This window comes from Mastomys coucha, unplaced genomic scaffold (genome assembly GCF_008632895.1).
Source record: "Mastomys coucha isolate ucsf_1 unplaced genomic scaffold, UCSF_Mcou_1 pScaffold20, whole genome shotgun sequence".
In the NCBI taxonomy this organism is placed as follows: domain Eukaryota; kingdom Metazoa; phylum Chordata; class Mammalia; order Rodentia; family Muridae; genus Mastomys; species Mastomys coucha.
Window position 1 is genome coordinate 5,188,041 of NW_022196903.1, and position 12,601 is coordinate 5,200,641.

General features: G+C 44.6%; 1 protein-coding gene across 5 annotated transcripts in view; it reads right to left on the reverse strand.

The window, feature by feature from the left end:
- Ica1 (islet cell autoantigen 1) overlaps window positions 1-12,282 on the reverse strand; it is a 144,344-nt gene extending 132,062 nt beyond the window's left edge. For 2 of the 5 annotated variants that reach the window (XM_031381170.1, XM_031381175.1), the window contains exon 1: window positions 12,140-12,281. The gene's annotated coding sequence lies outside the window, so the exon portion shown is untranslated. Of the gene's footprint in view, window positions 1-11,831 lie in introns of all 5 variants that reach the window. The other 3 variants (XM_031381173.1, XM_031381174.1, XM_031381171.1) reach the window with 3 other exon arrangements.
- Window positions 12,283-12,601: the final 319 nt, after the last annotated feature.

Here is a 12,601-nt window from a genome sequence, read left to right on the forward strand (position 1 = left end):
AGTGGATATTAGGCAAAGAGGATGGAATACCCAATATACAACTCAGGGAGCACATGATGCTCAAGAGGAAGGAAGACCAAAGAGTGGATGCTTCAGTCCTACTTAGAAGAGTGAACAAAATAATCAAGGGAAGTTGAAGATGGCAGCAAACTGGGAGAAAGAGAAGAGGGGGAGGGGAAAAGAGGAGAAGAATCAGGTGTGGGAGGAGATGGAGGAGATGCACAGAGGGTCAGAAAATTGAAAAGAGGTGTGTAGCAATAGGATATAGGGAACTGGGGGTAGCAATCAGAAAGTCCCAGATGCCAGGAAAGCAAAAGCCTCCCAGGACCCAACCAGGATGGCATTAGCTGAAATACCCCACAAACAGGAGAGAGAACCTACATAGACCATATCCAGAGGTTAGACATGGCCCCCTGGGTTGAGGGATGGGGCAACTCAACCATCTCTAAAATTTTAACTCAGAATTGCTCCTGTCTAAAGGAAATACAGGGACAAAGAGTGGAACAGAGACTGAAGGAAAGACCATCCAGAAACTGCCCCACCTGGGGATCCATCCCACATGCAGACACCAAACCCAGACACTATTGCAGATGCCCAGAAGTGCTTGCTGACAGGAGCCTGAAACAGCTGTCTCCTGAGAGACTCTGCCAGATCCTGACCAATACAGATGCGGATGCTCACAGCCAACCACTGGACTGAATACAGGGAACCCAATGGAGAAGTTAGGGGAAGGACTAAAGGAGCTGAAGGGGTCTTATCTGGCATCAATGGGAGGGGAGACCCTTGGTCCTGTGAATGTTTGATTCTCCAGCATAGAGGAATGCTACGGCGGTGAGGTGGGAGTGGGTAGGTGGGTAGGGGAACACCCTCATAGAAGCAGGATAAGGGGGAATGGGATGGGGGTTTTGCAGAGGGGAAACTGAGAAAAGGGGATAACATTTGAAATGTAAATAAATAAAATAAAATGACCAGGCAAGCTAACATAAGGGGGTCCTCTTTCACAGAAGTCTAGAGATAGGAAATAGCACATCTTTTGTTTTGAGATGAGGTAACTGGGTTCCAAAATTGGAGATAATTCATCTAAGTTGAGGTCCAAGGTCAGATTCACAAGAAGGAACACTGGAAAACAGGTAAAATTAACCAGAAAATTCAAACTGCTCACAAGGGGTCTGTCTATACAGGTCTCACTCCCCTCTCCTGCTGCAGCCCTGCTTTCAATGGCCGACCTTAGGTAAATCCTCTATTACAGAAAGCATAGCCACTGTACCAAGGGGCTGACATTTGCAGACAAGAACCATGACGGAAATCTATAAGTGTGAACCACATAAGACAGTGTATCAGTCAACTGTGACACTAGGAACAGGCAAAGAGCAAAGAGTTGGCCTTTGCTGATGAAGAAAGTAATTGCTGAAGCAAAGAGGGAGAGGATTTGCTCTATAAATTTTATCTGCATTTGACTTTATCAGTTTATATGACTTTCAAATGCTAATTCAAGCATGGCATACAGATTTTAATCTGTACTTAAGGTGCTGTTTTGTCCAAAACATTAACCCGAGAAGGTGAAACGTCAAGGTGACAAATGAAGAGCACCTTAGCAAGAGACTCATATGTCCAAATAAACTTCTGTATAGAAATGCACCTTTCAAATGTCAGCTTGGGACATCGCTAAATGACCAAGCCAGATGTGATTCTTCAGTTGCATTTCAATTGAGACTCAAATATAAAACTTGGAAGGCTCTCCCATGTTACTTTAAAACATGGAAACCAAGTCTAAATTTTTAATGAAGAAATAATCTACAATAAGCTAACTTTATTATGTAAGACTGTCCAATGTAGCAGCCATTGGTAACTAAACACTGGAAATATAGCTAGTTAGAATTCAGATGTGCTGTCTGTGTAAAACTCATAGGTTGTTTCAAAGACTTAAGAAAACAAAATAAAAAGAACCAAACACAGCAAAAATATATCACTAATAAATCTATATTTTATATGTTTATACAAATCATTTTTAGTCCACTTATATATCTATGTATTTAAATTTTATAGTTTTATTTTATATAGCTTTTGACTTTATACAATAAATAAAACAAATGTTAAATGGAATATACCATACATATTTAAATATAAGGATAATTTATATTTAATTGTATTTTATGTATGTTATATATTTTTATACTTCCTACTGAAATATTTTTATATATTGAGTAACAAAATAAAAGTTCATTTCATCTGCTTCTTTTAGTGTTTTAAATTAAGAACACTTTACAACAACTAGCCTGCTTCAAACCCTGTCTGTATGTCTACCACAGGAGTTTTGTTGGACAGCCTTGGTCTAAGGCATTAGGCAAATCAGCAAAGAGCTCAAGCCACCAATATTCCATGCTAAACACATGACACCTTTAATCCATTTCCTTCCTAGAATTGGAGATTTTAATTGGTCACATATATCATTAAAAACATAAACTCATATATGTTAGTCTTAAATGACTTAACCTACAAAATGATCATCCACCCCATTTTCCTAGCTTTTCCTGAAAGGCCCAGTCTAGATGTTAAACTTTCTGATTCGCATAAGATCCATACAAGTCATTGAGCAGCTGGAGCTACTAAAAGACTGTTAGGATTCTGTCTGGACTCCACCCCTACAGTTACCTGGCAGCAGCCAAGTATGCTCCTCCCCAGTTACCTGGCAATAGCCAGGTAAGCCTGGCCCACTATAGAAGGGGCTGCTTGCCCCCTCCCCTCTCTCTTACTCTTGCCCTCTTGCTCCCCCTCTCCCCATTCCCTTCCCCCTTCTCTATATGTGGTCATGGCTGGCCTCTACTTCTCTACTCTCTCCTTCTTTCTGCCTTTCTCTGCCTCTAATATGCTCTCAACTTAAACTCTATTCTATGTTATACTTCCTTTATCTATGGCACCAATGTTGTGATTACAAAAAGATCAAGAGGTATAGGAATATGTTCTATGGGGGTGTGGTGAGGTGTGGGGGAAGGGGATGCCTCGGCAGGCCCATGCCAAGGCACCCCTTCCCCCTGAGAGATCAGCCACACGATGGTATAGTATAGAATAGAGTTTATTTAGGGCATGGGGAGGGGAATTAAGAGAGTAGTAGAGGCAGAGAAAGGTGGAGAGAAGGAGAGAGTAGAGAAGTAGAGGCTGGCCATGACCATGTGGAGAGATGGGGGGATGGGAATAGGAAGAGATGGGGAACAAGGGGGCAGGAGGCAAGAGAGCAAGAGTAAGAGTAAGAAAGGGAGGAGGGGGCAAGCAGCCCCTTTTATAGTGGGCCAGGCCTACCTGGCTATGGTCAGGTAACTGGGGAGAAGGATACCTGGCTGTTGTCAGGTAACTGTAGGGGTGGAGTCCAGGCATAATACCACCAAATACCATAAGACCATAATACCATAAGACCATAATACCATAAGACCATCATACCATAAGACCATCAAAGTGAAACGATATTCGGGAGGCCAAGGCAAGAAGATAGGTAGTTCAAGATCTGTCTGTGCTACAGTGTGACTCTCTCCAAATTAAAAACCGCAAAGTGGGCTGGGAGATGTAGTACCACGGTAAAGTACCTGCTTAGCGTATGAGAGGCTCTAAGGTTTGATCTGTGTCCTTAAAAGTATAAGGGGACTCCCTTTCTATAGCCTGACTATCTCTCTCTATATATACTCACAAATACAAATACAAACTAGATACATCTTTTCAGATAAAATACATGTAGATACATTCTGTGAGGAAAACAGAGTGATCAGCATATTGGAAAGAATAAGACTGTGGCTACAGGGACCATAATGATATAATATTGCACATTGTTTATCATTTGAAGCTTCCAAAAGAGGTTAGGATGTGCCTCTGACTGTAGGCTCTTGCAGCTGACAGCTACAGAGGACGTAGGATCATTTAGCCTAGCCTCCTGTTTTCATGGATAAGGGAACCGAGGCCCATGGCTGAAGGAAATTTCCCAAGGCACAGAGTAAGCTTCTTTCATTAGACACAGACAGTCGGAGTAAACACATACCAGGATGCGGTTTATAAAATGTCAATGCTGTGCAGAGGCCCTGTAAACAAGCCACCACAGCTCCTTTCTCTGGAAACAGCACATATTCCAGGACTTTCCTTGGTTAAATTGTGGCAACTCAATCTTGTTTGAGGTTAGGGTGCCTTAATGAGCAAGGAATGGAAATCTTGAGAGTCAGCAAGAAAGAAAGAGAAAACAATATTTCGGGGGCATCCCTACTAACTGGGCCATCTAGTCAATGTTATTTTGAGAACCGATGCATGATACCTATCCCAGTTTCTTTCTACTTTCTCAGTGAATACACTCATGAGATTAAATAATGCCGAAGCCCAAAGCTCATAATGCAGACGGGTTGCTCAGGTGGGAAACTGGAAGGGCAGGTCAGTGTGTGTACACTTGATAGGGCTAGCCCAGTTATAACAACAAGGAAGTTGCACGAAGCTTCCAGGTCAGCAGGACAGAGGAGAACAGCAGGAAACAGGAAGGAGGGATAGTCTGGCACCAACCCATCTGTTCACTGGGATGCTGCTCTGGGCAAGGCCGATAGCATTGCATGAGAAGAATCGTGGCCTCAGGGAGTAGCAAGTGGGAAAAAGCTACCCAGGGGACTGAGAGGCTATCCCTGTCCCTGTATACAGGGAACCATGGCCTTGGATTTGCACTGGGCACCTACCTCTGTTACAGTGTCTGCTCTCTGTACATACTGTGCACTTCTTTAGAACCATGTAGCACCCATAGGGCCTTAACTACTGTGGTTCTCTATCTGCTCACTAAGAGGCACAGTGAGCCTCCCACTCTCTCTGACCTTTGGCTATCTATTTATTGTTTCTATTTCAAATTAGTTCATGTCCCTTGCTTTCAGCTCTCTGTTCACATTCAATTCCCTCCTATTACAAGGTACTACTCTCTTCCTTCTATCTGTTTCTTGGAGAATCTCTGAAGGATTCCTCAGGAAAACCCTCCCCTTGCTAAATCTTCCTGGTGGCTCTCTTCCTCTGTGCCCACATCTCAAACATCAATCACTATGTGTAAGCAAAGCCCCACTGTAGCTGTCTTACGACACACTTTACTTGCTCTAGCAAGGTTATTTCCTGTATTTCCACTTTTAATCACTAGCTATGTGCCAATGACTTCCAACGTTAAGTACCTCTCCAGCGTATGAAGTCCATATCATCATCTCTATCTCTATCTCCCATTCCTCCCTCCCCCTCCCCTAAAGTGAGCTCTTTATGACTGAGCTACATCCTTCCTCTCTGAGACTTCATACAGAAGTCCTGTGAGCTGTTCACATTCAGCAAGTCTAAAACCCAATCTTCCCTCTTTCCATTCCCACCCAGTTTCTAAGCTGGCTGCCAGCACTACCTCTACTAGGCTACCTAACTTGAGAAGTTGCCATCACTCTCATTTCTGCCTCCACATTCCGTCCAGTATTTCTCCTCCAGCACATCTTTCCCCTTTCTGTCTACACAGACAGGCCTCAGTCTAGAACCTCCAAGGCAGCACCATTCTGGCCACTCTATTCTCTTACACTATTTTCTACACGATTTCTGTAAGATGCACATTTGATCTGCTTCTTGTTCTACGACTCAAAACGCAGTCATCACCATCTCTTGGCACTAGTGAAACTCTGAACCTCTTGGCAAAACCACAAGACTCCTTGTCCCCAACTTGTACTGCATGTCACAAAGACATTTAAGACAGCTAGAGATTCCCAAAATATACCCCGCCACCTGGAAAGTTCTACCTTCTGGTCAGTTGATTAACTTACAACTTACAGTCCTAGAATCTCCTCAAATGCCAGCTCCTCAAGGAATTTCCCTCAACCCAACACACACCTTCCACTCCATTTCTTCAGGGATTTTCCCATCCTTGTACTCCCGTTTAACTGACCCATGGTAGGAATACCACTGTATACTTCATTGTTCTTCTGCAGGAGCTGGTTCTACTTGTTTCCCCTGCTGGTCCCTTGAAAGTCGGAAGCCTCAACTTCATCTTTGGTTCTCTATCACCAAGCACAGAACCAACAACTGCTGGACAAAAGATTATGGTTGTAGGCTGTCACCAACTGAACACTTTACATGTGAGGAGCATCTAATACAATGATTTCATCTGCAGGACATGATCAAGGAGAGACCATTCCATTCCCACTTTGCAAGCAAAGAAATAAAGCAAATTTTAAAAGTACTTAGAAAGCAATGTCCCCCTTGGCCAATAACTGGTAAGCTCAAGCCAGTTTTGGACTTCTGACTTCCTGTTTTTTAACTGGTCCATGTTAGTCTTGATTGAAATGAGGTTGGCTCATGAGGCTAAAGTATAGTCTGAGATAGCCACTGGCTCAGATGCTGTTGGTGTGTGGCCACTACAGTGCAACTATACAAACAATACTTTCAAATGATGATGGGTGGCCTCACTCACTCACTCACTCACTCACTCACTTACATTAGGATTTCTACCCAGAAGGAAAATGGGCACCTCTTATCAAGACTGGCAGATTGCTCTCTGCTTCAAGATCCCCACCCAGAAAAACCACAGAAAATGCTAGATTTCTTCTCACATAGAGTCCAAAGCACTACTACATTTCAAGCACTGTTAAGCATGCCCTATTCTGGGAACAGAGAATTGGAAGGCAGCAACAATGAAGAGAGCGAGCAAGGGCATCGATGTTTAACATGTATGCTACTGGACTGCACCTCCTGAGACTCTTACCATCCAGAACTTGAGGACCTTTCAGCTCTTCAATTGACACTGTCATAAAAATTAGTATTATTTGTATGGTTCGTGGTCTATCAAGAAATGCATGTACTTTGTTTTTCACTCCACAACACTCTATTGCATTTAGTTGCTTTTTTTTTTTAATTTCAATCACTGTTTTTAATTTCATGTATTTTGGCTAATTGCATTCTAAAATAGACACCTGCAAGGCTCTTACTTCTAACGCCTTTAAATATCAAGCGTCTATTACATACTGATACCTCCAATGCTTTTGCAACTATCCAGCACACAACTGAAATCGATTCTGAGTTTACACTGATGAACCTCTTTAATCTTCCCAGCTCATAGACTATCCAACTTTCTAGTTTCCGTGGCTACTCCAAGTTATATACTCACCAGTAAAGACTGGGAGCTAGGAGTCACACATGTGAGAACAGGCAGCATTTCTCTTTCTGATCTGAGTTACCTCATTCAGTATATTTTCTAGTGCCACCCGCTTACCTAAAACCTTCATGATTTCATTTTCCTATACAGCTCAATAAAATCCAACTGTGTAGATGGACCATGTTTTCATAATTTGTCAGTTGAAGGAGATTTAGGTTGTTTCCATTTTCTAGCTTTGAGAATAGAGCAGCAATGGGCATATCTGAGCACAGATCTATCTATTCAGTGGGATGCTCAGTTCCCTAGGCATGTGCCAAGGAGTAGGAAATCTGGGCCATACAGTACATCTATTTTTAGACCTCTGAGAATTCTTCACACTGATTTCTGAGTGTCTGCACCAATTGACTGCAACAACAGTGAATAAGGCTCTTCCTTTCCCCACAGCCTCGTTGGCAGTTACTGTTAATGTTTTTTTTTTTTTTATCTTAGCCATTCTAATGGAGGTAAGATGGAATATTAGTTTTAATATGTGTTCCCCAAAATGTATGTTCTTATGATATCTTTCTTAGGCTTTTAAAAGTTCTTCTTTTGAGAATTCTGTATTATTATATATTATACAATATTATAAATGGATTGCTTCTTTGACTCTTTATTTTGAATTCTTTATATATTCTGGATATTAATCATCTATTAAATGAACAGCTGGGAAAGATTCTCTCCCACTTTGTGGTCCTGGAATTTAGAGAACCCACTACCGACACTTTTCTAAGCCAGCGCAATTCCTAATTGCATGCTAAATACTTATCCTTATTTCTACAGACAAACGCAGCTCTCAAACCTAATCAAGGAAGCTTCTTTTTGCACCAGATGGATACCATTACAGAAACCCACAACTGATCAAACATTGAGAACAACTTGCTGTGGGATGTTCAGCCCCAAACGGCAAATCTGTATGTAACCCAACACACTTCACCCAAGGTTCAGTAAACACCGTGGGGGATGGGGTGGGAAGGTTTTACAAGCCAGAGGACCAGGAACTCTCCTGCAAGATTATGTCTTTTATGATTTATTACAGGGAAGCCACATCCATGAGATTTCAACAATATGGTGGAAGCCTAAACAAGACTTGAAGAATGACATCATCAGGTGACAAGCCAGTATGGAGAGGGAATATCTCACAAGAAATCTGTCTCTAGATGAAGAGTTACAGGTAATTAATGACTTGAGAGAGAGAGAGAAAGAAAGACAGACAGTTTTCCTCAGTCCCCTGGTTGATTATCCTATATCATGTGGTTACCCCTAAATACATACATACAAGCAACACTAAATGGATCCAGTATATCTATATATGTATATGCATATATATGTAACCATCATAATTAAGAAAAATCAGTGCATGCAATGATATGGGAGGAGTTGAGATAGGTGTTAGATAGGGAGTACGCATGATCAAAATATGAGCTTCTCAAAGAATTAATACATATATCTCATTAAAGAAAGAAAGTCAACTTAGAGGATAAAAGGCATGGCGGAGCAGGGTTTCTCACCTCATGGTATCCAGGAAGCAGAAAGAATGGGGGGCCAGAAAATAGGCAAGATGTGATACATGTGCTATCTTGAAAGGTATGCCCCCATTGGATCACCTCTTCCAATCAGATCCTTCCACCACCCACTACTGCCTTCAGATTATGAGTCCATTGATGGACTAATCCATGGATAAGGTTAGAGCTATCATGATCCAATCCATTCCCTAAGCCTCATCTTTGAACACTACATTGGTGACCAAGCCTTCAGCATGTCAGCCTTTGGGAGAGATTTCTTCACAGGCTCCAACCCTGCTGGAACTGAAGTTCAAAGCCCGTGAGTTCTCTGTACTCGTCCTTGGTACTAGATGTGGTTGTAGAATGTAACACAGTGGACTGAGAACCAAGACAAGTTAGAAAGAGAAGGTTTTACCTCTACCAGTTGTGGGGTGTGAGGTTACATTAGGGAGATTTTGGATAGGCGTGCAGGGTAATAAGGCTCATAAACTGCAACCTATTCTCTTCCTTTGATCACACCTCTCTGTACCTGATAATAGTGAGACATCAGTGAGCACCGGCCAGTACTATTGTTGCTGCCTATCTTTTGGCTTCCAGCTGCCAGGATCACCCCATACAGTGGGGACATGTTTCCTGATTCGGATGACCTATCAGCTTCCCCACCCTCTCCTGTGGGTTTCTGTAATACAGAGTTCATGTTTAACACGAGTTTACTCTACTAGATCTTGTCATAGCTGTCACCCCCTTCCATTATAAAGCTGCTTCGACCTGAAGAAAACAATGTGCTTGTATCATCAGATACATTGAATATGGTCACGTTGAAGATTTTCTACTGGGGAACAAGATTTAATGCACTTTTCATAAGTTTAGATACAGAAATAAAGATGCTAGGTACCACAGCATGATACTTGGGTCTACCAGATGGAGGAAGGGCTATAAAATCACAGGCAATTACCAGCTGGTATCTTTAGCTTTCAGTGGAGGATCAAGGGTCAGTGATCCATTAATCTCAGGTTTCTCCACTTCTTACAAGTAGCAGAACTCTGTAGTTCAACTGCTATGCTTTCTTAAGATTCATTTTTAATAACACTGAACCATTTTCCTAAGTAATAAGAAATGACATTATAAAATAACTTCTCTGGCAATCTAAACACATGAACTGGGCTAACACCAAACGTGTTTGAGAGACTAAAGATCATAACCTTGCTTTGACCCTACAGTAATCTCTAGAAAGATGTTTTTGAAATAAAAGCTGATAGAACCTTTAGGGCTGTTCCCTGAGAGGTTCGACTAGCACCTGACCAATACAGATGCAAATACTTACAGCCAACCATGGGACTGAGCCTGAGCACCCCAATGGAAGAGCTAGGGGTAGGACTGAAGGAGCTGAAGGGGATTGCAACCCCCATAGGAAGGACAATAACAACTAACTGGACCACCCAGAGCTCCCAGGGACTAAACCACCAACCAAAGAGTACACATGGAGAGAGCCATGGCTCCAGATAGAGGAGCAGAGGGTGGCATGATCAATGGGAGGGGTCCTGTGGAGGCTTGATGCCCCAGAGTAGGGGGATGCTAGAGCAGTGAGGCAGGAGTGGGTGAGTGGGTGGAGGAGCACCCTCATAGAGGCAATGGTGAGGGGGGAGATGGAATGGGGAGTTTGTGGAGGGGTACTGGGGATATCATTTGAAATGTAAAGGAATGAAATGATTACTAAAAATAAATACTTACATACAAATAAAAGCTGAGACTTAAAAAGAAAACAGAACAATTCAGAGTGGGCAGTGAGATGGCAGGGCAGGCCAAGGCACTTATGGTACAAGGCTGGCAACCTGAACTGAACACCAAGAACCTATGCAGAGGTGGAAGGAGACAACCAAAGCCACAAAGTTATTCTCTGACCTTCACATGTGGGACATGCAAGTGTGTTCACACAACATGCACAGACACGTGTGTGTATTGAAAAAAAGGGTAAGAAACATTTTGAAGTGTGAATTTCATAATCATGTCTGACTTTATTCCCTAACTTCTGAGAGGTTGAGATGTCAGAGCCAATTTGAAAGACTGTCGAAATAAACACACATGCAGTAAGTTATCACTTAAAGGACCATAATGGTCAACAAATTCCCCACGTGTCTTCCTCCATTCATAACCATTTTCAAACCAGCTGGTGATGTCTTTTCCAGGTCCACGGAATGTTTAGTTAGCAGCCGTTGAGGCTGCTGGATAAACCATTCCTTGTGCTATATTCAATGCTATCTAAAAATGGAGAATATAGTCTCCCTTCTAAACCTTAGTGCCCACCCAAAGGACCCCAAATGTCATTTGCCAGCCAACATTATGGGTATAGTACTGTTAAAAGCCCCAAAGAGAAGTTGAGAGGCTTTGGGATTCTACAAGTCAAAAGAGAGTGTGAAGGTTAACGGGAGCCGCTTGGGAGAAAGACTGGCATAACAGGATATTACTTTCAGAGGAAACAGGAGCTGCATCAACCCTAGGGCAGGAAAGGCGGAGTCAGCAGCGCAGCACCCAAAGAAACCTCGCGTGCCAGGGTTTGCAAGAACGTGGCATGCTCAGTGACTCTTCCTACCCCGCAGGGGCCAACCACAGGCCTCCTGGCACCGGTCATTACAAAAAAGGTACCCATCGGCTCTTAACTGTCCCTGCCAAAGACTAGTATAGGAAGAACAGCAAAAGTAAACGTCAGATACCGCTGCAGGTGAACTTGTCTACAAGTCAGCTCTAGACGCAAACCCCAATCCAGAGGGGACCTAGGAGGGAGCAAAGGGTAGGCCAGCACCGGCTGGGGAGGGGTGGGGGTGGAAACAAGGAGGCCCGGCGCCAGTTGGGAAGGTTTGGGTGTGGGCGCAGGTGCTCTCCGGTTTCCCTCCGGCTCCCTAGAGGCTGACGCGCGCTCCTAGGGCGCGCGCATCCTCCACACATCCAGGCCCGAGGGAGGATCTGCGGGAGGGAAGGGGGTGATGCTCCTCCCGCACCCGACTGGGGGTGGGGGTTGTGGATGAGGTGACCCGCCTGGAACCCGCAGCCGGCAAAGGGCAGTAGAGGCGGCCTTGGCTTGGCGCCCCCAACTGCCCCGGCAGCCGGGCGTCTCCCGCTGCAGCATGCAGCCCGCCCGGCTCGCCCCCGCCCCGGCCCCGGAGGGCAGGTACCTCGGAGCCCCGGCCCCTAGGAGCCTCCCGGCGGAGATCCGAGCGTCCCTCCAGCTCCCTGCGCCGACGTCAGCGTCAGCACTGGCGAGGGAAGGGGCGGGGAGCGCAGGAAGCGGTCCTTCCTGCAGCGGCCGCCACCAGCCGGAATGGCAGCGCGGAGCCTGTGCGCGCCGCAGCGCAACGCCGCGGCCGGAGCGGGCGCCCTCCCCTCCGCCAGAACCCGCCGCCTCCCTCCCTGCGGGGACAGGGACGAGAGGCCACTCTCTGCAGGACTCAGGGATCCCGGTGGGGAAGGGCGGTGGTCTCACCTTGTTTGGGGCGGATCAGGGATGAGAGGGGCGAGTGTCCCTCTCTCTACTCCCTGGGGTCTTCCCGTGACCCCCATCTCTAGGGTATCTGGCGTTTGGACCTGCTGCCAGAGATGACCCCGCCCCTGCTCTCTGGCAGGTGTTCCACGTGTCCCTAGCGTTCGCGTCACAATGACCAGTCTACAGGTGGCTGACGCAGAGAACACCCCAGAGTTCCTTCCTCATATTGTGTAAAGGGTGCGTGCTACTTTATAGAGTTTGGTGGCTTGAATGGACAGGAGATTTCTTGAGGTCAGTGCCAAAGCAAAGAGGTTTGCGTCTGGAATCCAAATTTGGGCGTAAAGGCCATGTTAAGAAAACAGCTGGGTATGTATTTACACACCTGTTTTTTTTTTTTTTTTTTATATCCATATGCCATATCTGTCACTTACACTTATTTTAGACAGCGTTTCATCTTTTCTT